The sequence below is a fragment of the Cornus florida genome, unplaced genomic scaffold, assembly GCF_030987335.1.
Source record: "Cornus florida cultivar Cherokee Brave unplaced genomic scaffold, ASM3098733v1 CherokeeBrave_3.0.0_Hap2_Chr07, whole genome shotgun sequence".
NCBI lineage: Eukaryota > Viridiplantae > Streptophyta > Magnoliopsida > Cornales > Cornaceae > Cornus > Cornus florida.
The window spans coordinates 66,011,697-66,032,479 of record NW_026775577.1 but is presented as its reverse complement, the minus strand read 5'-3'; the positions used below and the strand labels follow the sequence as shown (position 1 = coordinate 66,032,479).

The window sequence follows — 20,783 nt, the reverse complement described above, 5'->3', positions numbered from 1 at the left end:
GGGAACAAATCACATCCATTACTTTATGAGAGTGATTGGAGGCAGGGCAATAGACTATAATTAATCATCAGACAAGGATTAATCTTTTTTTTCTTTTTCTTTTTTTTAACTTGAATGCAATCATAATTTAATATGTACGATCATTTTTATTTTATCCTGAACCTGTACGATTATATTGCATGCCTGCCAAATTTTGCTGCTTTTTATATAAGATGTCCGGATAAGATAAGTAAGCATCATCACATTTTTTTAAATACAATATTCATCATTACTAGGATAAAGTACAAAAAATTATTTAAGGACAAACTCATCACAAAAAATTATTTTACCCTTTGTTATTAAAATTTTTATTTTTTATTAAATTATTTTTTATTATATTTTCTCTTATTTAAATATTAAGTATACAATTTTATCTTAATTTTATAATTAGTATCAATTGATTATAAAAATGAAAAAAATAAATAAATTTGTATTTATCATTTTTTAAAATGATTAATTTATTATAATAAAACTTATTATACTCACTTTTTTTAAAAAAATAGTATAAAAAATATCTTCTTTTTCAAATAGTATTCATGAAAAATTAATAAATTATGTAAATAAAAAATATCTTCTTTCTAATGAAATATATTCATAAAAATTAAGAAATTACTTAAATTGTTTTAAAATTTTCTATTTAAGATTTTATTTAAATAATTAATTAAAAAAATTAAAGGCAAACTTATGTAAATTTAATGGAGAATATTTATTAGTATGAATTTTTTTCATAATTTATTTTAATATGAAAAATATAGTGTAATTCAATAAAAAAAAAAAAAGGGTATTTTGATCATTTAATAAAAAATAGGTAAAACAATGAGGCATTTTGTAACTAAATGTGATAGTTTTGGGGTTTTATGTATAAAACATAGTTTAGGAGAATTCTTTACAAATTTAAACATAGTTAAGGTGGTTCTTTGCACTTTACCCTCATTATTATGATATATATATATATATATCCAACTTCTAAAAAGCAGGTCTAGCAAAATGGCCTCTTAAGGCTCTTTACTACTAGGAATCTACTAGATAATAATAATAATAATATTTATAAATAAAAAACCATCTCATTAACATGTAGTGTTATATTTAAATATTTTGTTACCATAAAATTGAGAATTATTAAACCCGGTAGATAATCAACAATCCAGTAATTCAGGAATATTAGATTGATACTTTTTAAAGAAAGGTTTTAGACAGTGTGTGTGAGTGAAATAGAAATCTGTTAGGACAAGAGACTAAATAAGAAACCAATAAAACAACATAGTACTAAAAAAGAAATCAATAAATACTCTTTACGTAAAATTCACGTGATATCATCAATTCAATACTCATTATACCAAACCGGATAAGATTTTCACTTAAACATGAATTTTTCTTATTCTCTTTGATTAAGGGATCGGATTTTAAGAAAACAAAAGCACGTGAGTGCTATTATTTTTCACATAAAGTGTTTCAATATTATATACTAGCATAGTTCCAAAAAAACCCTCTTAGTTTAAAATCAAGAAATACAATAGTAATAATAATAAACGATAAAAAAGGAGGGTCGGCCTCGTAAAGCAGCAGCTAAGAAGACTAAAGAGTAGAGACACAGTGCTTCCTTCCTTCAATGCTAGATTGTGGGTCCACAACGGATCACCACGTGGTGCCTCGTGACCCGCATGCTCAAACCCTGATTTCGAGGACTATCTCTATATTCCAACTTTGATCAACTTTATATTATTACATTACTGTTATATATGTATATATAATTGTGTGGAACCCAAATGAATTAAGTAATCCCTGAGGTCATTTTCAAGGCCACATTTGTGGCTTATCAAGAAAGCTAAACTTCGAGCCTATATAAGGTTATGTATGTGTACTATTTTGAGACATACTGAAATAAAGGTTTTTCGTTCTCTCTCTATGTGAAAGTTTATTTTCATTTCTAAAATAAATATTACTCTATAAATATATATACATATATATTTATTACACGTTGTCAGCACAAGCTCTATCCATTTCAGATTTGAAGAAAAAATTCTTTCTCCCTCTTTCTATCTCAATTATATATCTCTTTTGTGATATTAGTTTTGATAGATTGTTTAGTTAGTTTGTTTTATCGAAAAAAAATTTAATTATGGATTATTGTTCATAAAATAAATTTGTTCACTTAAATGATATATGTGCTCACACTATGGTCGGTTCTACCACCTTATTATTTAATGAGCTCTACCACCTTTATTATTTAATGATTTATGGCCGGTTTTACCGCCTTTATTGTTTAATAATTTATTCACTATGACTGGTTTTACCACCTTTGTTATTTAAATAATTCATATTATGTTATTATTTCACTTAATGCCATTTTATTTATTTATATAGTATACTAAATTATATTTTTATATTGTTGTCACATCTAGTTATTTTATTAAAATGTCAAATTTGATAAAGTTGGAATTCGTGGCCTTGGACATTTCTGGCAAAAATTATTTATCTTGGATTCTGAATGCTCAGATCCATTTAGATGTCATGGGTCTTGGAAACACAATTAAAGAAGAGAATGATGCATCATTACAAGACAAAGAGAAGGCCATGATTTTCCTTCGGCGCCATATTAGTGTTTTGGAAAAAACATTCACCACATTTCACGCCTCGAATATATTCTTGCAATAACAATATCAAGAGCGTAGATTTGAAAAATATTCAGAGCTGATATCATGTTTACTTATGGAAGAGCAAAATAACGAACTTTTATTAAGAAACCACCAGTCTCGTCCAACTAGATCGACACCGATTCCTGAAACATATGTTGCCTCATCCCGTGGTTGTGGACGCGGACGTGGACGTGGACGTGGTCGTGGTGGTAGAAATGGCTATAATAATGAATATGGTCGTGGTAAAAATAACTACCACAATAATGAATATGGTCGTGGTAGAAATCATTCTTATTATCGTGAAGGATATCAATCCTCACATTTTCGCAATCAGAGATATAATGAAATGAAACAAGTAAAAGGGAAGGATGTGCCTCAACCTCCCAAGGCACATGATAATACTTGTTATCGGTGTGGCATGACAAGGCATTGGTGATAAATGCTTAAATGTTGCACATTTCAGCACCTAAACTAGGATATTTTGGTCCTTGTATCTATCTTATTTTCATGTTTTAGTTCTAATTTATGTTTTTGTTAATTTCAGGTCAATAAGGTTCAAATGGACTAATTTCGGTTCATTAGAGCTTTTTTGGAGACAAGCAAAGACATTCGGAAAAAGTTCAGAAAATGGCAAAAAGAGGTCGCAACCCATTGTTCGTATAGTGTGCACATCCTTCAAAAGCGGTCAATTCTACCTTTTTCGGGTTTTTGATGATGTTCCCAAAGATCAAGAAGCAAACCAATGAACTGGGGGCCAAAATGGAGCTAAATAAGGCTTAAAGGAAATTTCCAACTCTGGGGGATCGATCTCCACTATTCACAGAACTAAAAATGCCTTTTGGGGATCAATCCCCAAAGCTGTGGGATCGATCCCCTAACACCTTGCAGCATTACAGGATTTTCTTATTTTGGGTTTATTTTTGTAACTTATGAGCTTTAATAGGATTTGTTACTTAACGGAAACAAGCCCATTCTTTTTAGGGTTAGTTTTTCATTATTTTAATTAGGGAATATTATTATTTTTTATTAGGTTTTATTTTTCTGTATCGTAAAATATCACGTTCTCTCTGGAGAATAGGCGACAGTTAGAAGAGAGGGAATAGTGGAGGCACAAGTTTTTGAAGAATATCTATACACTCATCTCTCTTGAGCATCAAAGAAGAAGAATAAGGAGTAAAGCATGGAGGATGATCTTGTTGACACCTTGACCACCACAACCATGATGGGCTAGCTCTCCACTTAGGGCTTGGTTAAGCCCTAAGTCTCTTGTAATATAAACCTTTGCAATTTCTATTTTTGGGGAGATTAATATATAGTTGATGTTATGGCCTTGTGATTCCTATTTACATGCTTGATTTGACAAATCATAGCTTGTGTTGGTTTAATTCTTCCATTAACTCTATATGTTGATTATATGTCTATGTGTAATTAATCTATGGTTATGCTCTTGATTAGATGTTAAAGATTAATTCTTTCATTAATTCTCTATGTAATTACATGTCTATGTGTGATTAAAGAATTATACTCAACACTAGATTTCATTGTTATTTGGGTTTAGTGATGGCCATGGCATGGGTTCTATTAGATGGGATTGCTGATTAATTTGATGGGTTATACTTTATCTTGATGGGTTGTGCTACAAATTAGTTTACTTGTCATTAGGTAGACAATCTATGCATGAATTGATAATCCACACTTATTATATGCAAATTCCAATATCCTCTTGATTAATGTATGCTCTCATTAAATGTAATTGTGGTTAGGTTGATGGAGTATGCTTAGGCTTGATGGGTTATTCTACACCCTAGTTTACATGTCATTAGGTAGACAATTCATACTTATATTTGATAATTCATATATACTTGATTGCAAGTTGTTTTAGTGATTGAAGCCACATTTAAATTGTAATAATGTTCTCCCAATTAATGGAAAGTAAGTGGTTAATTGCATGAGCTTAGTGGTGATTCCAACAAACCCTAAGAATTCTCTTCTATCTCTTAAACCCCTAGCTCCAACTTAGTTTATTTTCATTGCATTTTAATTTAATTGTTCACTAGCTTAATCAATCAACCATCTCTTTTATTCTCTCTCTCTCTCTAATGGTAATCACTTGTTAAAACCAATTGTCTTATTTAAATCCAAGCTAAAGGTCTCTTGGGTTTGATCCCTACTTACTATATACTACATTATAGCAGTAATGGTTTTTATAAATTTAAATTTAACTCTTTGATAATTCTTTCAAAAAGGCTTTTCCTAAACCACACATTAAAACATCTCATTGGTGGTTTGCTTCAGGGGTCACACCCCAAAGTCCAAAAAGTTTGTGCACCACAAGATAGTGGTGTAGAGCTATGATGAATGTGGCCAAGTTTTACATTTAGAAATTGTCACTACTACCTTTCACTAAAAATATAGTTAGGGCAAGTAGGGATCATCCTAAGGGATTGATGGGTCGTACTAGGTTGAGGAATCAATATTAGGGTTAGTAGGTCGAGTGATCAAAAGATTGGTTGGTGGTTGAATTGCACTAAGATGCAATTTAAACTAAAGTAGACAATTAAATGTAATGGAGAGAAAATAAAAAAGAGATCTTGGGGTTTAGAGATCACCACTAAGCATAGTTTTTCTACACCCTTAATGAATGATTAATGAGGGGGAAAACATGTATTGCAACAAAAGTGTGTTTGTGTGGTTGTTTCAATAAGCATGGATGACAAATTAAGCATATGCTGTTTAAGCAACATGGTGGATAGCACAATATATCAAATGAAGCCATTAATCATTTCTTTAAGCTCACAATCCAAACACATCACAAGGTTAGAGATATATGTTACTTGCTTTCAGAAGTATGGAACATCAAATAACAAGCATGGATTGTCCTCCTATTTAACACCTAAACTACAACCACACTACAATTAAGCTAATGACATGAAATTAAATTAATTAAACTAAGGGAGATGTACAATCCACCAAGAAATGAGTATGAACCATCAAATAAACTACAAGAACATTCCATTAAGTACTATGTCTTGACAATCTCTAGATCTATAGCATTAATACACATAGATATGTATCAACAATACAAGAAATAGAGACAAACACATGAACATCTATTCTAGCATACATAGACATATGGATAGAATGAAATGATCAATTAGAAGCATTAAATCATACAAATCATTGAATAAACAAGATCTATATATATAAAAGTGTCAAAACATGTATCACAATACAAATCCCCTCAATAATACATAAATCAAGATGTAGAAAGCATGCTTAGGGCTAACTCTAGCCCCAAGATGATGTTTAGCCACTCATGGATGGTGTCCTCCAACCCTCAAGGGCTAACTCCATGGTAGAGATTGCTCCTCTTCTTGGTTGATGGAAGAACTCCAAGCTTGTGTCTCTAGCCTCCTCCTTTTTTTTCTTTATTACTAAGAATATGAAAATTGTGCCTCCTCTCTACTCTAAGGTATCAAGTCTCAAGTATATCTCAAAAAGTGGCTCATATTCCTTATATAGGTAGGTTAAATATCACCCCAAATGAGCTGGGCTCGTACACCAATATTCCTTCCAATGATTGGATATGAGACAACTTTTAATGAGCTGGAATTTGGATTTTCTTGGGATTTGGGGAGTTTGATCGATCGAACTTGTGGTGAGATCGATCGAACATGGCTGAGATCTATCGAATCTAAGTTGGATCGATCCTCTATGGTGGTGCCTTTTTGGATAAAAACAAATCTGAGATATTTTGAAGATATTTTTGGGAAAGAGACAAATGTGGTAGGTAGGGTGGTACAAGTGGATAAGATGAAATCTTTTCGATCGATCGGAATAAAGTTGGATCAATCGAACTTTGTGGGATCTTTGGATAAAGACAAAAGAGCTTGGATCCATCTTGGAATGCTGAGATCGATGTACTTTCGATCGATCGAATATTTGCTGAGATCGATCGAACTTGCTGAATTTCCACCACTTGCTTCCTTTTGCTCCTTTCTTTGATCCATCTCAAGATTGCTTTAATTATGCTCTTATTTAGCTGAGTTAGCTTATTTTGGGGATAAGTACCTGAAAATGGAAATAATACAAAATCAATCTAAAGTGGGAAAATAAGATAGATAAAGGTTCTAGAATACCTAAGCTTAAGGGGTTTAAAAGCACACTTTTCAGCGCTCATCACACCCCCAAACTTAAATATTGCTAGTCCCTAGCAATGAACTAGAAAGTAAAGGAATGAAATGAACAACTATACAACTATGAACTAGAAAGTAATAAATGGATAACGCCACTTTCGTAGGGAACACGATTACATTTAGCATATGCAACAAGCCTTTTAAACCACTAGGTTATCCCTAGTGGACGAGTGAAGTTTTGTGAGGGTTTTCAGAAATGATACCCACAAACATTAAACTCATTCTTTCAAAAGAGGCACCAATATATCAAACAAGCATTAGGAGAAAACTACCTCAAGTATGCAATTTTTCAACCCTTTCCAAGCAATCTCCCAAAATTTTAACATCAAGCAAGCAAGTATGGTCCTCCACACATCAAGAAAATGATCATGCAAATCAAAATAACTCTAGAATCCTTTTTGAGTGGATCGGCATCAAATGTGTTGCTATCTAAGCCAACTAAAGAAATGATTACATCCTTACCCTCAAACTAGCACACAAATCTAGTACCAATCATCAAGACAAAGAGTGGACCTTTTATTAAAGCTTTATTGTTCTAGGTGCGCTTATTCTTTTCACTCGATTTTTTTTTTTTTTTTTATTTTTTATTTTTTATATATAGGATCAAAGATGAAAGCATGGTGCAATGTATTGATCTATTAAGCTTTCTAGCGATCCATAAGGTCGAGTGTTAGGTCAATGACTCCCAAACCAGACGGCTTTAGGGCACTAGGTGTTCAAACACCCTTAAGGACTTACAAGCTCAAATCAACTAGGTTACAAATCAAGACAACCTCCATCTAATCATTTTCCACTTCTCACCTTTTGGGAGAAGTACTCACTTTTTATTACTTTTGCAACTTTTTTTTTTTAATTTTTAATACATTTATTAACCTAGAGTTTGGGCCCTCCACCTTTCGGCACGAGAAGTTCAGTGCTTGATGAGGCTAGAATCCCGGCAACTTGGTGAAAAGGGGTTGTTATCCACCTTTATCAAGAATGAAAGTTTTCAATGCACTACTAGTCCAATTGGGATATAACCAATTCAATAATCAATAAAGCATGTACCCCATAAATGAATGCTAGTGTGCATCTGTGGTAGTGTAGAATCCTAGAGTGAATCTCAAAACAATCACAAAATCAGGATGATGTTGACCATAAGTGCAAACATGATATCAATCTTTCGAAAAATTACCCCTAAATGACATCCATAAGGCATACAAGGAGTATTGGACTCTCAAGTCAAGCAATTTTTAAATTTTAAACAATATGGTCCTCAAAAGATCAAAATCATAGCTAGTTATGGACCAATCATAGAAAATCCCTCAAATACACAAGTCATGCTCAAAATTTTGAATTTAAAGCAAACACTGCAAATCACATTATTACCCCCAAACTTAAATGGCACAGTGTCCTCAATATGCAAAGAGAACAAAAGGAAATAGTATACCAGTGCAACTATAGTAAAGAATAGTCGGAACAGAAGTATCCAAAGTAGGTGGCATAGCCCCCCTAAACTTGGGATTAACTGTGGTCCTGAAATTTTGGCACTTAGATAAAACTTATCAGATAATAAGAGGGATAATAACAGTGCACAATGGACATATAAGTGTAAATGGGATAGCAACTGAAAATAGAGAGAGGTATAAGGGTGGTCCTAAAAATTTTGAGCATCACTGAAGTCACTAGGATGCACCTGATGGAGTCAATCACAAACAGATATATCAATACAAGGTATGACATCCAACATATAACATGTATAAACAGAAATAATATACATCATAACACAGTATCAGGGCTAACAGGCTGGCCACAAAAATAGAGTAACAGTAATAATATATCACAGATATATAAAATGACAGGAGTAAAGGGATAGAGATATCAGGAAAAGGAGGTAGGACGGGCAGGGCGTGCTCTGCGGATATCTCGAGATAAGTCTCGCAACGCAGCCATGACATCGGTACGGAGAGATGAAATGTCAGCTCGGATGGAGACAGCATCCTCTCGGATAGAGACCGTGTAGGCACGGATAGATACTAGAGCATCCTCCAAAGCCTGGAGTCACTCTCCAAAGCAGAGTGTCTGTGCTGGAGCCTCAGGTACCGCTGAAGCGGGAGAATAATGATCCTGAGCCTTCTCCTCATTATGAATGGGCGACCCAACTGGAGAGTGATGCTCCTGGTCCTCTGCAGGCTACTCCAAGTCAATATCCATGTGCATCGCAGGCGGATCTACTGGTATATCATCCGCCGCCTGCTCTGCTGCTGCCTACTCCATCTCCTCTCTCTTTAACTCCTCAGCTGCCTCAATAGCATCGTCCTGCAAACTCTTGATAAGAGTATCGTAGCTCTTATCCCAATCCTTCTTCTTGAATGAACAGGCCCCTGACTCAGTACGCTCCTGTGGCTGGAAGGGATAGCACTGGTCTATCAGAATCTGTGTGATGAGATGGCCGAATGGGAGATACTTAGCCCTTTTGGGCTTGGCCTTGCTGATATGGTTAACATACAACTTCATCATAATGCTCCAGATGAGCGCAGGAATAGACAACCAGTGCCCTATATAGAAGGTGTATAAAGCTGTAAGATAGTCGCTGCGCCTCTGTATCTCATGGCCGGCCATAAAAATATTTCGGAATAGCACCGAATCGAAAAACCACAGGTTGTCTGGCAGATAAGTCCGGGTGGCAAAGGTCTCACCACCGGCATAGTGACCTGTGAGTAAAACGGCCATGTCTGCATATGTAGGCCTCCATAGAGTAGAATAGGTATCCTGGAGATCGGGAGGGCAGACGTGTGGACAATGGCAGGATTTGGAAAGAGTGTCCACCGTGATACTGATAGGGTGGCCATCAATGGTAGTCCGCAGCTCCGCCAGGTTACTCGGGGCAAGTCGGAGGTTCTGGAAGAACATCCGAACCAACCTCGGGTATACTAGGTATATATGACAGGGGCTAGCATGGCTGAGATGCCCCTCTGGTCTATATCGTCAAATGCTGCTCTGGTAAGAATAGACCGGGAGAAACAGTCTATGTCAAAGATCGACTCGTGCACCACCCGAAGGCGTAAGTATCTAGGTAATGGCCGGTCTAAGTGCTGGGCTGGCTGAGCTGGCGGTAGTGATGGAGATGGTATGTGCTCAGCCTCAGCGTCAGCCTGTGAAGAAGATGCCTCGGCTGAAGACTGTAGTCGACTGTCGGATGGAGACTGAGGTGGAGTGGGCTCTGCTGGCTCCTCCTGAATAGGGTCCTGGGCGTGAGATAGACCTGCCTCGTCGTCTAAACTCCGCCTGGCCTGCGGTGATAATGTCTATGAGCAACAGTCTTGACCCTAGCCATGGCCTACAAAATAAAAGGAAAACTTGCAAAAAGGAAGTCAGTGGTGGTATAAAGAATTAAAGCACAATTTATAGAATCATGTATGTCAAATAGGATAGACAGAATAGATAAGGAACATGAATCAATGCAAGTGATAAGGAATGAGTGACATGATGTAAAACATGCTAGATAGTATAAGTATGGAATGCATCCAATGTGGAAAACACAGGCATTGGGCATGTATGAGATAGTAGGAAACACAAGAGATATTGTGTGAAATGTGTGAAGTATATTTGTGAAGTTCGATCGATCACAAACTTGTGAGATATATGAAAGTTCAATCAATCGAGAATAAGTGAGATCGATCTGTTACAAATCGATCGAAGAAAAAGTTCAATCGATCGAACTGTGAGGTGAAACTCGAAAAGTCACAGATATGTGACGTGGATGGCACGGGACCTTCACGAACATGGTCGTGGGCCCATCTACACAACAAAGCATCAACATTGGTCACTTGATTCGGCCCGAGACCCCTGAAATCAAATTAAATCAAAAACTATTCAAAACATATATACATATATATACACAGAGGTTCGAAGCTTCAATAATGGCGATATGCATCATCAAAACAACATAGATCTAACATTTAAAGCATGGATTCATCAAATCAAAGCTTGAAGTCACAGATGAGATCTTGGATCTTACCGAAATTGAAAGAGAAGGTGAGATGAAGATGAGATCCTAGATCCGAGAAGAGAGAGAGATTCAGGATGAGATGAAGATTGCTGGAGTTTTGTCAGAGATGGAGAAGAGTTGGGATGCAGTGGCGAAGGGTGAAACGAGGGTTTGAGTTTGATTCTTGTGAAATCGATCGAATGACCCTAAATCAATTTTTTAAAAACATTCCCTTGCCAGTTCGATCGATCGAACTGAAATCGATCTCTCCTCTTAAGTGACAAAATATTTTTTGGATTTTTGAAAAATAAAAATAAATAAAATAAATAAAAGTAAAAGTATTTTTAGGATTTTTGGAAAATATTTATTTATTTATATTATTTATATATTTTTTTATTATTACTATATTTATTATTATTATTATTATTATTATTATTATTTTGGAAAATAAAAATAAAAATAAAAATGACAACAAAAATAATAAAATATTTTTTTGAAATTTTGAAATTAAGAATTTAAAACAAAGTCAAAATTGAAATTCAAAGAACAAAGATCGATTTCTCCAAGATCGATCTCAGAATACTTTCGATCGATCGAGAATGCAAATATTTGAAGAAATGTTCGATCGATGAGACAGAGAGGCTTTTAGATGTAGGTGGATGCAGGTTCAAAATTGGATGCAGGTGGATGTAGGTTCAAAATTTTTCTAAGTGTTGGAACTGTAGATTGATCCAAGATAAAGTTGGATCGATCGAAGAACTACAGATTGATCTAGGAACAAATTCGAACGATGGGACAGAGAGCTGAAATATGCAGGTTTTGTTCGAACGATTGGACAGAGTGATTTGGATGCAGGTTTGATGCAGGTGGGAAGTTAGATCGATCGAACTAATTTTGAGATCGATCGAACTTATGCAAAATGCTCAATTTCAACATAAGAGTGCATGCAATCCTAATCACAGTTCCTAGCAATGCATATAAACCCAAAGCCAATATCTAGACTTCGCAAGAAATGAAATTAAAGATAGAAATGAGGGAGCAATAGGGTTTTTTAAAGATAGCTAGTCTTTAACGTCTCTAGCAAGACGTTGGGCTCTTTTAACTCGGATTAAACATCTTGTAGTGCATCCCTTCCTTGATGGGGTGATAAGTGTTTTGAACTCCACCCAACAAATAGTTCTTTAAGGAACTTGTTGGATTAGGCTCAATAGAATTTTTCAGTCCTTGGTCAAAACAATCTTTGGGCTTCCATGCCCTTTCAAAACAAGACTTTGAGACAACTTTCTTTGGTTTCAAGGTTGAAGATGAGCTTTTTGGAACTTTGGTTTCAAACAAAGACTCTATTCCTTCACATTTAAGGTCATGACATTTCTCTACAACATTCACTTCTTCATGCTTGTCAAATGAATTGGGGGTCGGATTGAAGATATTCAACTTCACCTTCATGTGGCCAAATGAGATCTTCATTATCCCCGTCCTACAATTAATGTTGGCATTCGCGGTTTCCAAGAAAGGACGGCTAAGGATAACGGGAATTTGGCTCTTAAGATTCGGGACCAGTTCCATGTCAATGACAACGAAATCAATGGGGAAGAAGAATTTATCAATCTTAATCAATACGTCCTCAATGATACCCCTAGGCTTTTTGGTGGATCAGTCGGCAAGTTGCAAAACCACCGACGTCGGTTTCAAGTCTCCTAAGCCTAATTTAACATATACCGAGTATGGAAGAAGATTAACACTTGCTCCTAAGTCAAGAAGAGCCTAATTAATGATATGATCTCCAATGATGCATGAAGTGGTAGGTGAACTGGGGTCCTTAAAGTTTGGAAGAGTGTTATGCTGCAAAATTGAGCTTACTTGCTCGGTTAAGACCACTTTCCTAGGTGTTTGGCTTTGGGTGCATAAGTCTTTTAAGAACTTGGCATAAGCCGGAATTTGCTTAATTGCATCCAAAAGTGGAAGATTGACTTTCACTTGCCTAAATATATCCATAATTTCATTTGTTTGGGCTTTTTGCTTGTCAATTGAAATGGATCCTTTTAAGGCATCTGGGAATGGAGCTCTTGGCTCAAAAACCTTTTCAGACATTTTCTTTGAAATCTCTTCAACATAAGAAATTTTGAAATCATGTTGCACATTTTTCTTTCAAAATCACTTTTCAAGTCACTTTTCAAGATATTCTCATTTGAAAAATCATGCATATGCAATAAAGGATGAATAGGATGAGAAACGGGACGGGTGTCAACTTGTGGTTGCACCAGTTCACTCTCTTCATTGGACATACCCACTTGGTTGTCCACAATCTTCCCACTTCTCAAGGTTGTCACCGCATTGGCATACTCTATTGTGTGACCTTCCAAAGAGGAATAAGTCTCCACAACACATTGTTGCTTTTGTGGGGCATTCAAAGGCATTTTTCCTTTCTCTCTAGCATTTAAAGTACTAGCTATTTGCCCTACTTGGGTTTCTAGCTTAGCAATGGATTGAGAATGAGAATGAAGCAATTGAGTATTAGCCTCTAGAGTGCCTAGAGCGGTCAAAACTTTCTCTTCAAAAGCGAGACTCCTAGTATTTCCTTGAGAATATGATGGTTGATTAGGAAAATGAGAATTAGAGAATTGGTTTCCTTGTGATTAAAATGGTCTATATCCTTGGGAACCTTGGCTTTGTATTGGAGGTGGAACATACTTCCCTTGGAAACCACCTTGGGGAGGGTTTGAGCCTTCCCCTTAGTTTTTCTAAGAGAAATTCGGGTGATTCCTCCAACTAGGATTATAATGATTGCCATAAGGGTTGTTCCCTTGATCAACAAAAGCTGCACTGACTTGTTCATGATGCTCACTTTGCACATGTCCATGGGGACAATTGAAAATAAAATGTAAAATACTTGAACAAGTCATACATGTCTCATTGAATGCATGATGAGAATGGTTAGGGATAGAAGATACTTGATTTGCCGAGTTTTGGTTGATCAAGAATTGATCAAACCTTTGAGATAAGGACTTCATCTCGGCGGCTATTTCATTGGAATGGTTGACTTGATGTAAGCCAACACTCTTCCTTCCACTTGAATTCCTACCATTCTTAGAAGATAAAGTTCGATGTAAAGAATTCTCACTCGTGCTCTCATAAAGACGCCACACGTCATCCTCATGCTTATCAATGTAAGAGCCACCCATGGAAGCATCAACTATGCCCTTGTAATTGTCCGATAAGCTCTCAAAGAAATATTGAACTAATTGTCATTTGGGCATGTCATGATGTGGACACTTCCTAAGCAATTCATTGAATCTTTCCCATGCCTCATAGAACGTTTCCCCATCCTCGTTTGAAAACTCTCGAATTGAGGTTCTCATGGCATTGGTCTTAGAAATCGGATAGTACTTCTTCAAGAACTCTTGTTGCATTTCTGCCCAAGAAGTTATTGAAAAAGGTCTAAGATTATTAAACCAATATTTTGCCTTGCCTTTAAGGGTGAATGGAAAAAATTTAAGCCTTAAAACCTCTTCCTACATGTCCGTGTATCTCACGGTGGAACATACTTCAAGAAACTCATCTAAATGCTTGTAAGGTTTTTCACTTGGAAGTCCATTATACTTAGGAAGCATTTGAATGGTTTGTGATTTGATCTTATAGTGGTGTGCTCTAAATGGTGGCAATTGAATGCATTTGTGTGCATTGTATTCATTAGGCACATAGTGATCTCTTAAAGTAAGCGGAGGATTAGCAATTGGAGGTGCAACATGGGCACCTTGATTGCCTTGAATGATAGGAGGTGGTGGAGCATAGATTGGCCTTAGCATTCCTAATAGAACTTGGCCTTGTTGTTGTGGTAGGTGAATGAATGGCCTTGGCATGCCTAATGGTACTTGCATGTTATCATGATGCACATTGGGGTGGAGGATTCCTTGTTGGTCTATGTGACCAAGGTCCTCCACATGGTCCTCATTATGTCCTTCCATTGATGAAATGGATTGACTAGAACTTCCTCTTCCCCTAGGGTTTCAAACAACAGATTCAAGATGAAAATTTAGAGGAACAAGAGTGGGTCTCAATGATCTACGACCATGCATGCACAACAAGCAATAAGTAATGAACAAACACTTCACCTTCGCAACAAATCAACAATCAATAAACTTCCTCCACATACAATGTTCCCATACTCCTATGCTAAACAACAATATGCAAGAAAAGTAAATTGCCTCCACGTGGGCTCACGATTTATCTAAGAATTGAAATACAAGCCTCTAAGTGGGCCGACGATTTAACTAGAAATTGAGTTAAGAAAGAGCTCACAAAGGGTCCTTTAGCACTTCAATTCAATTTTCAATTTTAGCCTTGCAAATTTTTTAGCCTGTTCCTTTGCTTTTGCTTAGCTCCTTGCTTGAAATGCTCTTTTGCTCACCTTCTAGCCCAATGCTCCTAGTCAAACAAGAACCAACACAATAAGTAACTAAAATGAAAACAAAGTAAAGACACGATCAAAAGAGTACTAATTCCTAATTGATTCCACAAATACAACGTTGCCTTCAATCAATCCCTGGCAACGGCGCCAAAAACTTAGTGGTTTGCTTCGGGGGTCGCACCCCAAAGTCCAAAAAGTTTGTGCACCATAAGATAGTGGTGTAGAGATATGATGAATGTGGCCAAGTTTTATATTTAGAAATTGCCACTACTACCTTTCACTAAAAATATAGTTAGGGCAAGTAGGGATCATCCCAAGGGATTGGTGGGTCGTACTAGGTTAAGGAATCAAGATTAGGGTTAGTAGGTCGAGTGATCAAAAGATTGGTTGGTGGTTGAACTGCACTAAGATGCAATTTAAACTAAAGTAGGCAATTAAATGTAATGGAGAGAAAATAAAAAAGAGATCTTGGGGTTTAGAGATCACCACTAAGCATAGCTTTTCTACACCCTTAATGAATGATTAATGAGGGGGAAAATATGTATTGCAATAAAAGTGTGTTTGTGCGGTTGTTTCAATAAGCATGGATGACAAATTAAGCATATATTGTTTAAGCAACATGGTGGATAGTACAATATATCAAATTAAGCCATTAATCCTTTCTTTAAGCTCACAATCCAAACACATCACAAGGTCAGAGATATATGTTACTTGCTTTCATAAGTATGGAACATCAAATAACAAGCATGGATTGTCCTCCCATTTAATACCTAAACTACAACCACACTACAATTAAGCTAATGACATAAAACTAAACTAATTAAACTAAGGGAGATGTACAATCCATCAAGAAATGAATATGAACCATCAAATAAACTACAAGAACATTCCATTAAGTACTATGTCTTGACAATCTCTAGATCTATAGCATTAATACACATAGACATGCATCAACAATACAAGAAATAGAGACAAACACATGAACATCTATTCTAGCATACATAGACATATGGATAGAATGAAATGATCAATTGGAAGCATTAAATCATACAAATCATTGAATAAACAAGATCTATATATATAAAAGTGTCAAAACATGTATCATGTAATACCCCTAATTTAACAAGGATAATTCTGGAATTTATTTAATTATTTAAATTATGTTTTATTGATTTAGTTGTGAATTTGTTGATTTCATTATGAATTATTTAAATGAATTGTTTTTGTTTGATTATTTTATTTTATTGTTTATTTAATTGGGTTTTAATTATTGGATGTAATTATTTTCTTTAAATAGAATTAATTATTTTTCTTGAAATTGAATTAATTGTTAAATGATTTAATTTAGTATAAAAGAATTTTCTAAAAATAGAGTTTTATGTTAGTAGGATTAATTAGGGGTTTTGGTTTTAGAAGTCACGTATGTAGCCGACATAATTAAGCATTAATTAGGTTTCATATGGGCCGACTAAGGATTTAGTTTAGGGTTTAAATTAAACTAGGGTTTTGTGTAAACTTATAAACCTATAAATATATCTGTATAAGGCTGTCAAGGGTTTAGAACCCTAACCACGTTGTGGAGACAGAAGAAACAGAGAGGAGGAAAACCAAAGGGGCGCCGGGAAAACTTAGAAGAAAGACGTTGAGATTTCTGAACCGAGTCTCACAGGCAAGTTTTATAACTAGCTCTACCTCTTTGACCTGTGTTCTTTGCATCCCTAACACAATCTCAGGATGAAATAAGGATTAAAACAAATCTGGTTCGCATGCTTGCATTATTTAATAAACATATGTTTATGATCGGTTAAATTGTTTGTTTTATAGTGTTGTTGTTTTACTCTTTTGTTTTACTTAATTCATGATTTTAATGATGTCAATTGATGGATTAAGAATTTTAATAGTTCTAAAACATAATGGGAAATCTTAAAATTAATCTGGGACGCAGGGCTATATACCTGAAACAGTATGTGTTCTTGTATGGATTTTAATCCACTTAGGAGCTGTTTTGTGTAACTCTTGTTCCAATTGAATTCAATTAATGAATGATGAATTTAAATTACTCTGGAATACCCTAGGAATTATTTTTAAATCAACAAGAAACTTGGGTTGGAGGAACAAAGTTGCCGGAGTTGGAGAAGAAGTTGAACATCATGTTTTCTTTTAGGTGCATGTTAATCATTTTTAAATTATTTTGTTTAATTCTTGTTCCCACTGAATGTGATTATTAATCAAGGAAGTTAATTAACTTTTGAACACCCAAGGACTTAATTTTAATCAGCAAGAAATTTGGTTTAGAGGATCAACACAGCCGGACACCGCCGGAATTAGAAAAACGACGCACTGGGGAAGGAGCCTGCTCTATTTCAAGTAGAGCAGGCTCAATTAAAAAGTGGAGCAGGCTCTACTTGGTGATGGAGGCAGCTCCACTTTGGGTGGAGCTGGCTCCTTTGTGGGTTTTCATTTTTTTGGTTTTCTGCGAGACTGCTAGCTACTGTGCTTGGGTTAATGGGTTTCCAGGGGCAACTGAGAGTTTAATTAGAGGTTCTCAGTGATGTTTAAATTCTACTAAAACTTCAGAAGGCATGAAAATACATATTATACTATAGAAGGTTAGTAGAAGGGACGTTATGAAACTGTTAAGAAAGTTTACATGGTTGCCTTGTGCGGATGATTCAAGTTGTTTAATGTTAATTTAGCAATTGAATTAGGAGTTTGTTATGTAAATCATATAACAGGGGTATGGGATTAAGCCTATTAACTAATATAAATTCAGTTAATACTTAATAAGGAACTAGTTGATGGTTACCAAAACAATTATTTATGTCAACTTGTGGGATGTTATGGAGTAATTACAAGTAAGCATATAGATACTGTTAATGTTATTATTATGCTTATTGTGAGTTACAGGATGGTTATATTTATTCTCTGCATTTAAAATTTGTTAGAGAATCAGGTACTGGATGTATTGAACAATCATGCTAGTTAAACATTCTTGTTATGCTTATGATTGGGTAGGTTGATATTGATATGTTATGCTGTCATATATATATTATCAATTCTGGATGGATGTTTTGTATGCACCGGTATGGGACGGTGACATACTAGGGGGATTAGCTTAAAAATGCTAAGTCCTACATACTCTGGAATAAGGGATGGATTAACTACAAAAGTTAAGTCCTACCTGTCTTCTATGTCAGATCAATAAATAATTGAGTAACACTTTGGTTTGGAATGGAATTTAAATATATTTTTATGATGCCACGATATGAGCCTGAGTCTCAGAGTCGTTGGTTAGGGAGCGTATATGCATTGGGATGAATAGCTGGCTATGATGGTTGGATGTGTACCCTGCTAGGACTAGGTAGTCATGCCCACCTTTGGGTGCGTTTTCGCATGGTGCCTACTAGTCAGGTTGAGACGGGCCTGTAGTCCAGTGAGAGTCCTGTAGTGTGATTATATATATATATTTATCTACGGACTATTAGCTATTGTTGGATTGGTTGTGATGTACATGCGTATCGGGTCTCTGTTTGGGTAGTAATATTATAGAACTTGCATGTGGGCCTGACCCACTGATCATTTTTCAGGTATCGGACATTTCCAGTCTAGAGCTTGTTCGTGCTGAGCAGAGACGATCTTCCATTCTACTGACGACGTAGGACTTCTTTCTAAATATTAGATTTGGATTTTATTTTCAGTTTTTACTTTCATTCAGTTTGGGATTTTTTTTTTTATTAGGGGTCCACTAGAGATGGATTCCCGAGTTGTTAAACTGATGGAGTTTTGGATTATCGGATTCTAAGTATTTAATTATAAAGGATTTTACTTTTAGTTTCTTCCAGCTTAAACTTTATTTATTAAATTCATTTTGTCATCTGTGTTCGCTTTAAAATACTTTAATTGTTTGATATTCCCTCGGGTTTAGGCCTGGGCCTAATCAACCCGTGTCTCGGATCCGAAGGGTATCACATATCACAATACAAATCCCCTCAAAAATACATAAATCAAGATGTAAAAAACATACTTAGGGCTAACTCTAGCCTCAAAAGGATGTCTAGCCACTCATGGATGGTGTCCTCCAACCCTCAAGGGCTAACTCCATGGTAGAGATTGCTCCTCTTCTTGGTTGATGGAAGAACTCCAAGCTTGTGTTTCTAGCCTCCTCCTTTCTTTTCTTCCTTACTAAGAATATGAAAATTGTGCCTCCTCTCTACTCTAAGGTATCAAGTCTCAAGTATATCTCAAAAAGTGGTTCATATTCCTTATATAGGTAGGTTAAATATCACCCCAAATGAGCTGGGCTCGTACACCAATATTCCTTCCAATGATTAGATATGAGACAACTTTTAATGAGCTGGAATTTGGATATTCTCGAGATTTGGGGAGTTTGATCGATCGAACTTGTGGTGAGATCGATCGAACATGGCTGAGATCTATCGAATTTAAGCTGGATCGATCCTCTATGGCAACGCCTTTTTGGATAAAAACAAATCTGAGATATTTTGAAGATATTTTTTGGAAAGAGACATATGTGGTAGGTAGGGTGGTACAAGTGGATCAGATGGAATCTTTTCGATCGAACTTTGTGGAATCTTTGGATAAAGACAAAAGAGCTTGGATTTATCTTGGAATGCTGAGATCGATGTACTTTCAATCGATCGAATATTTGCTGAGATCGATCGAACTTACTAATTTTCACCACTTGCTTCCTTTTGCTCCCACTTTGCTCCTTTCTTTGATTCATCTCAAGATTGCTTCAATTATGCTCTTATTTAGCTAAGTTAGCTTATTTTGGGGATAAGTACCTGAAAATGGAAATAATACAAAATCAATCTAAAGCGGGAAAATAAGATAGATAAAGGTTCTAGAATACCTAAGCTTAAGGGGTTTAAATGCGTACTTTTCAGCACTCATCACACATTTTGATTAAAGGAAAAAACGACCCCCACAAAGGGGCTTGATCAAATTTTGGTGCCATTGCCGGGGACCATTGGTTTAATTGGAGTTAAATTAGATTTTGGTTTTTATATGATTATTTGTATATTCTTATTATTTCCTTATTTTTCTCTCTCTAATGTGCAATTAGGTACTTGATACAAGAAAGGCGAACATTGGAGTTTAAAGCATTCATTAAAGCTTAAAGCTATCATTGGAATTTGAAGTTGTTTAAGGACCTTTGTGAGAAATTCTTACCCTAATAGTTCATTTTTTTATGCTTGCGAGATAGTCCTTGTTAAGGCTATCATATTGCTTAAATATTTTATCCAAGCATAGATCCTTGTCGAGGCCATTATTTTTATTGTTATATGCATGAACCATTGTCGAGGCAATTATTTTATGATTTTTGGATTGTGAATGTGAATGGAGCCCTTGTTTGATCCAAGTTTGGGGAAATTTTTTAACCATTATCCTTATGACACTCCATCATATCATGATCCTTATGAGAGTAAGTCCAATGCATTTTATGAATCATCATCATATAATGGACTTGTTTACTCTTATGATCCCTCTTATGACTACTACTCTCCCCCACC

The 20,783-nt window shown here is 35.5% G+C and overlaps 1 pseudogene; it reads left to right on the top strand.

Annotated features, from left to right (window-relative positions):
• The first annotated feature begins 14,096 nt into the window (after positions 1 to 14,096).
• LOC132267772 (small nucleolar RNA R71) lies at positions 14,097 to 14,195 on the top strand (annotated as a pseudogene).
• The last annotated feature ends 6,588 nt before the right edge of the window (positions 14,196 to 20,783 follow it).